This window comes from Cyprinodon tularosa, unplaced genomic scaffold (genome assembly GCF_016077235.1).
Source record: "Cyprinodon tularosa strain WSP-4 unplaced genomic scaffold, ASM1607723v1 ctg782, whole genome shotgun sequence".
Lineage (NCBI taxonomy): Eukaryota > Metazoa > Chordata > Actinopteri > Cyprinodontiformes > Cyprinodontidae > Cyprinodon > Cyprinodon tularosa.
This window is the reverse complement of record NW_024039543.1, coordinates 294,845-305,492: the sequence shown is the minus strand read 5'-3', so window position 1 is coordinate 305,492 and position 10,648 is coordinate 294,845.

The window sequence follows — 10,648 nt, the reverse complement described above, 5'->3', positions numbered from 1 at the left end:
TGGAGGGTTGTGGTAGGGGGGAAACGAACCCCCAGCTCTGAGTGGTGTTCCATCATTGGAATTCTGTACAAGCCATGGATTGTCAGTAATGAACATCATGTCCAATAATAAGAATATCCTTCAGTGCACTTTGTAGTGGGAAAGTCTCTGCTGGAGGTCAATGATCGATTTTGTAGCCACAGCTTTTGGTCTTCAGCCAAATGTCTTATACACTTGGAGAGGAGTGGAGCTGTCCATTGACCGTTGTTAAGGAAGAAAATATTCTAAATAGTTAACTTTGGAAAAAGGTTGGGTGTTTCTCTTCCTCTCCCAGGTGCGCTCAGCGAGCTGCGTGTGGCCCCCAAGGAAAACCAGCAAGATATGCGAACGTCACAGAATCACAGAATTTAATCCAACAAAAAACAACTTATGAATTAACAACAAAACTGCAGAACAACAGAGACATACATTCCATTACCTGACATAGGAGGAAAGAAAGCAAAGAGTACAGAGACATCTTTGGAGAGTTGCAAGGGCAAATCTGATCTGTAACTTCTATTTAGAAAGCTTTATCCTCTTGTATCTAATCCATTCAAAAAGGGCTGGCCCTCGGTCCTCCAACCAAAAGCCATCTCTGACACTGCCTAAAACTTTACCTAATTTACTGCAAACATCTGGGGTCATTTGCTTCTTTGTTTTAACAAGAAAAGGCGGAAAGCTTGTCCTGGCATCTAGAATTCTTAAAGTCATAAAACACAAGATAAGCTTCCACAGACAGCTTGTGGAATGCGGGGGCCTTTTTCCTGATTCAGTTTCACACCATCCCTGGTTGTTTATTCTGGAAGACTTTTGACCTTCTGTAAACCAAGCAGAAATCTCTCCTGCAGGCTTAACTGTTATTCACCCCCCAGGAGATACTCATTCTATTGCCTGGTGCTCTAAATACTTACCCATTACAGGTGCTGGTCATAAAATTAGAATATCATGAAAAAGTAGATTGATTTCAGTAATTCCATTTAAAAAGTGAAACTTGTATATTATATTCATACATTACATACAAACTCATATATTTCAGATGTTTATTTTGTTTAATTTTGATGATTACAAATGACAACAAATGAAAATCTCAAATTCATCATATCAGAAAATTAGAATATTACTGAAGACCAATAAAAACAAAGGATTTATAGAAATGTTGGCCAACTGAAAAGTATGAACATGAAAAGTATGAGCATGTACAGCACTCAGTATTTAGTTGGGCCTCCTTTGGCCTGTATTACTGCAGCAATGCGGCGTGGCATGGAGTCAATCAGTCTGTGGCACTGCTCAGGTGTTATGATAGCCCAGGTTGCTCTAATAGTGGCTTTTAGCTCTTCTGAATTGTTGGGTCTGGTGTATTGCATCTTCTTCTTCACAGTACCCCATAGATTTTCTATGGGGTTAAGGTCAGGAGAGTTTGCTGGCCAATTAAGAACAGGAATACCATGGTCCTTCAACCAGGTACTGGTAGCTTTGGCACTGTGTGCAGGTGCCAAGTCCTGTTGGAAAATGAAATCTGCATCTCCAAAAAGTTGGTCAGCTGCAGGAAGCATGAAGTGCTCTAAAACTTCCTGGTATGTGGCTGCGTTGACCCTGGACCTCAGAAAACACAATGGACCAACACCAGCAGATGACATGGCACCCCAAACCATCACTGACTGTGGAAACTTTACACTGGACTTCAAGCAACGTGGATGAAGTGCCTCTCTTCTTTTCCTCCAGACTCTGGGACCTTGATTTCCAAAGGAAATGCAAAATTTACTTTCATCAGAGAACATGACTTTGGACCACTCACCAGCAGTCCAGTCCTGTTTCTCTTTAGCCCAGGCAAGACGCTTCTGACGCTGTCTGTGGTTCAAGAGTGGCTTGACACAAGGAATGCGACAGCAGAAACCCATGTCTTTCATACGTCTGTGTGTGGTGGTTCTTGAAGCACTCACTCCAGCTGCAGTCCACTCTTTGTGAATCTCCCCCACATTTTTGAAGGGGTTTTGTTTCACAATCCTCTCCAGGGTGCGGTTATCTCTCTTGCTTGTACACTTTTTTCGACCACATCTTTTCCTTCCCTTCGCCTCTCTATTAATGTGCTTGGACACTGAGCTCTGTGAACAGCCAGCCTCTTTAGCGATGACCTTTTGTGTCTTGCCCTCCTTGTGCAAGGTGTCGATGGTCGTCTTTTGGACAACTGTCAAGTCAGCAGTCTTCCCCATGATTGTGTAGCCTATAGAACTAGACTGAAAGACCATTTAAAGGCTTTTGCAGGTGGTTTGAGTTAATTAGCTGATTAGAGTGTGGCACCAGGGGCCATCAATTTTGAACCTTTTCACAATATTCTAATTTTCTGATATGATGAATTTGAGATTTTCATTTGTTGTCATTTGTAATCATCAAAATTAAACAAAATAAACATCTGAAATATATGAGTTTGTATGTAATGTATGAATATAATATACAAGTTTCACTTTTTAAATGGAATTACTGAAATCAATCTACTTTTTCATGATATTCTAATTTTATGACCAGCACCTGTAGTAGTTTTAAATCATCAACACAGCCTTATTCAAAATTAAGAAATATGTTCAAGTGAGAGTGTTTACACGTGCCATAAGATTAACTGTATTAAAGTCTAAAAAATAATAATTTTTCTTTAACAGTCCCCGTTTTGAGGTCTGAGACATACAGACCTCACAAATAAATTGATTAAGCCTTCTAATAGAGGAACCAAAAAACTATTTAGTATACTAAAAAACTAAAACATTAGCCCAATTTTATAACAGTCCCCTTTTTAAACAGCACCTCCTAGTTCCACTGCCAGGTCATGTGTCTGAAGCTGAACTCCATTATCTAAACTTATCAAATGTATCTTGCGCTGTCCAACAATTTAATACTCACCTGATGAACCACAAAATTTTAACCAGTAAAAACTAAACTAAAAATACTTTTCACTTATCAAACATGAAAAATCATAAAACTCGGTTATGTCAATAGAAGAAAACACACAATAGAAATATCAGCCCAAGTATAAAATTAGAAAACCAGAGTAAGATATCTCGAAATTACTAAAAAATGCTCAGCAGACTTAAAAGACAATACTCGCCACAAAAATTACAATTTGTCAATACAAAACAATAACAACATAAAAAAATACATCATAAACACATAAAAATTACAAAAGACCTTTTTTTTTCTTTTTTTCACAATTCAACAATAAGAAGTTAGAGTTCGTCTCTATGCTCCTTCGATAGTCTTTCAAAAATGAATATAAATTCTTCGTCAGGAAACGATCCAAAAATACGCGCAAAAAGAAACGAATGTTCTTGAAGAGTTCGCAAAAAACGAAAACACGCAATAAAAAGAAGATAAGTTAATGATGATCTTGTAGCCTGATCCTTCACGTGTTCCTCCTCGGTTGTAAACCTCAGGTTTTCCACCTGAGTGTCCGTTGCTCACTGAAAATTGGAGTATTATGCCAATTTAACAGTGAGTTTAAGGAGAGGTTGCAATCTCCTTTTCTCAATGGAAGGACACCGGAACAGGATTATTGTGCCTATCCGGGCCTTTTAAGCCTTGTAATTCAGGAAAATTGAGTGGTTTTGGCAGACTTCTGCCCGGAAATGCAGATCCTCCTCCGCGCTGTGATGGCCCTCAGACACTCCTCGACCGCAGGTTGAGACTGTAGATTCTCCTGTATGCCCTGCAGCGTGCGTTGTGGCTCCTCAGCTGATTCCAATGGAACCACGTGTCTCCTTTTCCCTTGTAGACGGACAGCATGAGATGTACTCTCCACGACTCTGTATGGTCTGGCGAAGCGAGGTTCAGACCACTTTCTTTTGATGACCTTCAGGCGCACCCAGTCGATTTCCCGAACTGATCCCGAGCCTGGACGTTCCTGTGACGTCTGGTATTTTGTAAATTCCGCTGCCAGGACCTGTAACTCATTGAAGAAATCTTTATGAGATAAATGTGCAAGCTTACCTTTCCATCCTGGAATGCGGGTAGCAGGTCCTGGAAACATCCGTCCTGTCTGGAGCTCATATGGGGAGAACCCTGTTGATTGGTTAATGATTGATCCGACACTTTATGACAGCTTCACTGTCTTCCTTTTGTATTATAAATCTGCTACTTTGGAGCTGTATTTTATCAATCCTTTGACCCTCTTTTTATATAAGGCTTACATGAGAAATAAATGTTTCCTATCATGTTAAACCCAAAACTTAACTGTATTTTAGAAGCAGTTCCATAATCGTTAATTTGTAAATCTCCAATTTAGACCAATTTAATTTCAATCATCATATTTTCTATTTTTTTTTTAAACCTTAAAAAATGATCAGCCTGTTTTACATGAGTCACTAAATATCAAAAATGACCTACTTTATTCCAATCATATTTTAAATCCCAAAAATTTCAACCATTTTTACCTTTGATCCATTTATTCATTTGAAAAACAATTTATAACATATTTAATTGAATAATGTATTACCCTTTTTATATTGTTTATCAATTATCAATGCCTTTTCAGTTTTGGAGAGAGATTCAATACAGCTAAATTTATTAAATGATGTAAATCTTTAGTTTAGACCTTCCTGGATGTCTTAGTTAAACAACTTATTTTAAATCATATGAATAGAGATGCAACAATCCAACAATCACCTTCCTTAGTTTAAGAAACACTATTTTATGTAAATTATTTGATAGACAATATTTTGTTTAGTATATTCAATTTGTAAATTTTACTTATTTCATATCCAAATAGTTAGCTCATCTTTAATGCTGCTAATACACCGTAAAACATTTAATGTATTTTGATTTAACTTCAATAACCTCTTTTTCCGAAAAGTAAAGAGAGATCCACACTAAAAATTTGCTTATCAGATCAATTCCATTCATGTCCCCCTGTTTCTATAACAGAACAAATGTTCTGTCATAGAATACAATAAAAATCCTATACAACTCATTGAGATGAAATCCGCTATCACCACTAACTTTAGCCTCATGTAACACAGTTGGATGCAATTCAAACATGGTGTCCCAGTTACTGTTACAATCTGCACACCTCAATCAAAGAATTCTAATGTTTGATTAAATTTATGAAATCAACACAGAACTTGGTGTCATTTGCTCAGTAAGCTCTATAGACACCCATCAATCCACTTTAACACCTTAATTTTAAATTCCATTTAAATTTAAAATTTATTTTTACTGAATGGTAGCCTCTGTACTATGTAAATCAAATTTAGATCATCTTCCTTAGTAGATGAAGCGTAACACACAATGCAATTCAGCTATAGTAAAAAAAAATGTAATTGCAATAATCAGTCCCTGCCCATTCTTTTCAGGCAGGAAGGGAAAAAGACACATTAGCATTTTGTGAGACCAACAGAGTGAATCATGGAGGAGGAATGCAGTGTCGTAACAGTTGGTGCAAACCAACCCCCAAACTGCATTGTAAAACCTCTGACCCCAGGGGATGGGGTGTTCTTAACACTTAGAATTACACTGCAGGGCTTCAGGAAGTGAAGAAAACAGAGCGCATCAGTGCTATAACTAAAGTAAGAAGAGAAGAATGGCATCACACACTACAAAAAAAAAAAAAAAAACTTATTCACCACTACCAAGTATTGTTGGCACCCATTTCGTCTCCAACCTGCAGACTGAAGGGAACCCCAGGAGTGGGCTTTGGCGCCCAGGTCACATGATCAGAGGTGAGAATCCAGGATCAAACATGAGAACACACAACAGGACCACCGCTGAGCGACTTGGCATGCCCCAATTCTTTATCTGCTGAATCAGAAGGTGTCCAGAGTAGCAGTCATTCCTGCAGTGCAGAAACATCTGGATACAGTCCCGCTTTGATGAACTTTGGTCAGCCTTTCGTGGTCGACAGAGCAGGACATAGAAACCAGCAGACCAGTCATCTACTGAAACCCCCGTCTGGGTTTGTCTATGATCTTTGTGGTCCCGACTCACTGCTGATTCCCAGCCATAGAAGACTCCCACAGATAACGCCTGAGTCCCTTTTGTTTTCAGCCAGGCATGAAAAGCAACACTCAAAAGAGACATCTGTTGCCAGGTCCTATGAGCAGCACTTTGCCCTCACGTGCAGCATCATCATGTACAGCAGGAGAACAGTTCGCCTTCACTGACCTTCGTAATCGCTCAACAGCGTTTGGCTTTCATACAGCAGTCCAGCAGAAGATGGGCACAGTTCAGCATCATCATGTCTTTGTTCAGCAACAACAGCGGCCTGATGCGGTAATCAAGAAGATCCCTTCAAATACATCGTCCCATGATCTCTGAGCTTAAAAGACCCTTCCCCCAAGATTGCCATCAAGTCAGAAGGAAGGAGAACTGCCAGAGAAAAAAATAATACAAAGTAATTAAAAAGCAAAACTTATATTTGCCACATTTTGTTACTTTCACTATTATAAATAAAATTTATCTTGTGATGCCTCCTCCCGTGTGGCGCTAGATTTGTTGTTGTTATAGCACAAACGGCCAACTGCCCCAAATCCTGAACTGCAAAAAGGATAAACATAGAAATTTGTTAAAATAGTCCACAATCGGATGTGCCAGAATTAAGAAAATAATGACACTTACTGTTCAAAATCAATAAACGTCAATACCTCGATGACATTCACTCTGCTTGTGCCAAATATCAACTACAAATTCTAAAATCACAAACTCATTAAAGAATTAGAACAAACTCTAGAATGTCCTAGTACTGATACTTATAAAAGTTGTGATTGAATTGCCCTTGGTCAAATAATTATGAATTTCATATTGTTGTACTAAATACCAAACATCCCTATCATTGTCCCACGCTTCAAGACAAAGTCCTATTTTAAAATTTCAGAAATTATTTACATTTTATTTGAATTTCATAGCAGTTTTAACCAAAATTTTCCTCAACAAAGAATTTACACCCAACTGTATATAATCAAAGTCAGCAGTGATGCAGAAATCTATCAACAATTTTAAATGTAAATAAACATGGCATAGATGTTATTTGAAACCGTTCAATTTTAGATGATCAAATCTAATTTAGTAGAAGCTTTTATATCACATACACCATATTTTAGCAAAGCAGGAAGGCCATATGACTCTACATTAAAGAAATTCATAATTCACTATTGTTGAATGAAAAAATCAAAATTATTGATTAACTAATTTACCATTAACCATATCCAAAAATTTACCAGGAATTAGAGTCTACTTCTCCTTCTCCCCCTGTTGATATAATAAAATTATCATTTTGAAAACAATTTGGAATCTATGTCACTGTTATATAATAATTTGCTGAAAAACCAAAATATTATAAGATGTTCCACCATTTCTCCAAATCTTCCATCTAGTATTCAAACTAGACTGAGATTATGTAAATTTCAAAGTTCCATCCGTAATATCTTATCTTTATAACATCCCCCTGTGTTTTCATATTTCCAAAAGAAAAACAATTTAGAGGTGGAAAAACAAAAATGGAAGAACTTTCCCCCATTATGCTAAAATTTCAACATGTCCAATCAGTTACCCATATGAAATATAAACCAAGTTTATTTAGTCAGGATTTAGGTTAGTGTGTTAGTGTTGTTAGTCAAAGTGGATAACACAATTTCCTAATAACTACATTTATCTGCTTTAAGCCAAGGCTGAATTCTCGTTTCATATTAAGTTCACTGCACAAGCAGATGATTCAGCTTTAACCAGATTGTGACACCAAAATATGTAATCGTCTTTACCTTAAAATTGTCCGTAAAGCAGTAATAAAAACATATTTATGAAACAAAACCTTTACTGTCCCTAAATAGTTTAAAATAAGAAAAATATCACACAGCTACACACTAAACTGAGGTCATATTTACACAGACCATCCTAAAACCCATCAAAGGCCATCTGCCTACACATTCACTCTCATTCACACTCAAGCAGACTCATCAACACCCCATTGTAAGAAAGATGCAGAATGTTACCCCAGATTTCAAACCAAAATTCGTCCTGTGAAAGTCTTAAACACAATCATTATAACACCATGGTTGAAAAAAAAAATAAAAAGACATTATTATCCAACAGTTCTAATATTGTTCAGTTTTGAGTGAACCCTTCTTTTAAAAAACTCCATATTATACACACAACCGTATTTCATGATAGCCCACTGTTATTAAATGGCTACCTAGACCCCCTGTAGGAAAACCCAAAAACCGTTCACGTGGTCATGTAATATGCGAAATGGGCTGCACACGAAGATCGTCCTACAAGAAACAAAGTCATTCATTAGTGTTTCAACATGTCCAACATTAACAGTGTAGAAAACACTGTTAAGCAGAAAAACATCCATATGTTCTCATTTTTGTTCTCCTGTTCCAATCAGTGAGGGTGTTCCATCCTGTCAGGAAACCTAGAAATTGAAGTGATTGTCAATGTTACAGTATTATAAAAAACAATTGGATCATTCCAGTGCTCTAGCCTGGAACTGATGCAACACATTTCACCCGCTGAGAAAGTAAAAACATCTGTAAATCTGTTATTTTGTACTTTTCTTCTCAACACAAAACACAATTCTAAGAGTAATTCACATCAAAATCCAAGAATCCTGAAAAAGTCAGCTGGACATCAGTGCTAACAGAACTGAAGCACTCCCAAAATGCAAATAAGGGGGGTCAATCAGTCCCCCTGCTGTGAAACACAACATGTAACCAAAATGGAGACACCTCTGTCCCACAGAAGCACATTTTAACAGAAAGTTAGTAATACAACATCCAGCAAAAACATTTGACAATATTTCATAACACAATCTTGAAACACAAATCACTTCCGCACAATCTCAGCACAATTCAGACACAGACAGACGAATAAACAGCAGCGCGTGGTGGAACATACAGTATAACGGGGGGAGACAGACACAGCAATAGATCAACCCGCAGCCAAGCACGCACACAAACACAAAGAAACTTACAAAACACAGAAACACAGACAACGTTGTAGTTCAGTCAAGAAAAGACAGAAAAGAAAATGTCAGGTGCCGGCTAAAAGAATGTATGACGCATCTTTTAATTTTCCAATTTCAATTTTAAAAATCCCTTTTATTCTCATTTCAACTTCTCAGTCCAACACTTCAGAGCTGGGTCAAGCTCGAGGCGAAAATAAGCCTCAATTTAGTTTATTCGATCAATCAATCCGCCCAGTGACAAAAGGTTTTTTTTTTTTTTCTTTTTCAGCTGGGGAGAGCGATTGAACCCGTACTAAATCAAATAATCTATTTTAGTCCTTTATACTATAAGCAACCCGATTAAGGGTGCCAAAGAAAGGTGATCCAACCTGCTATTAGTCCTTTATTTTCCACGAGTGATACAACTCGGTCCAATTAACCTGCTATTAGTCCTTTTCCATGAGTGATACAACTCGATCCAATTAACCCAAATAATTATAAGTCCACTGGAGATGAGTCGAAATCTCCGGCTGATACAAGCCAAAACTAACCAATACACAAATTTCCAAAATACTTTTTTTAGAGGCCCAGGCATTGCTCCTGTTAAAGAAAAATGATTATTTTTAGACTTTAATACAGTTAATCTTATGGCATGTGTAAAAGGTATGTTGTATACTCTCCTTTTCTCATATTTCTTATTTTGAACAAGTTTGTGAAGATAACCTTTCCTTGAACCAGATTACTAAATTTAAGTTTGTTCCTGAAAATTTATGGTGAGGCCCCCCGCATTCCACAAGCTGTCTGTGAAAGCTTATCTTGTGTTTTATGACCCTAAGAATTCTAGATGCCAGGACAAGCTTTCCGCCTTTTCTTGTTAAAACAAAGAAGCAAATGACCCCAGATGTTTGCAGTAAATAAGGGGAAGCTCTAGGCAGTGTCAGAGATGGCGTCTGGTTGGAGGACCGAGGGCCAACCCTTTTTGAATGGATTAGATACAAGAGGATAAAGCTTTCTAAATAGAAGTTACAGATTAGATTTGCCCTTGCAACTCTCCAAAGATGTCTCTGTACTCTTTGCTTTCTTTCCTCCTATGTCAGGTAATGGAATGTATGTCTCTGTTGTTCTGCAGTTTCTGGTTTAGGTTTGTGCATTGTCTTATTTCTAAGTTTATGCATTGTCTTATATTGGATTAAACTCTGTAATTCTGTGATGTCAACACGCCTTGCTGATTTTCATATTACCAAACGCAGCTCGCCGGGTGGACCTGGAGAGGGAAGAAAATGAAAAGCCAACCTTTTTCCAAAGTTAACTATGTTAGAATATTTTCTTCCTTTACACTCCTCAGGGTAAAAAGAATATACATTTTTTAAAACCCAGCTTAAGTCAGAGTTAACGTAAAGGCTCTGTTTGAACTAGCCACAGTTCCCTGTAATGTGTATTTATTCAAATCCTTAAACAACCGACTCTTTTAGAAGGGATTCTATCTACCTCTGCAGCATCTGAATTCTGTGAGGCCGCACACAGCAAATCAGCCCCGGTCCGACCACACGGCGCTTCAGACAACTAAAAAATAATCAAATACTGTCTTACCACACCGAAGCGTCGGGCCGAGACGGATCAATCAGGACCAAACAGCCGCCCGCCGAGATTCCAGAACCGGCACGAGCCCCCAATTGTTAAGGAAGAAAATATTCTAAATAGTTAACT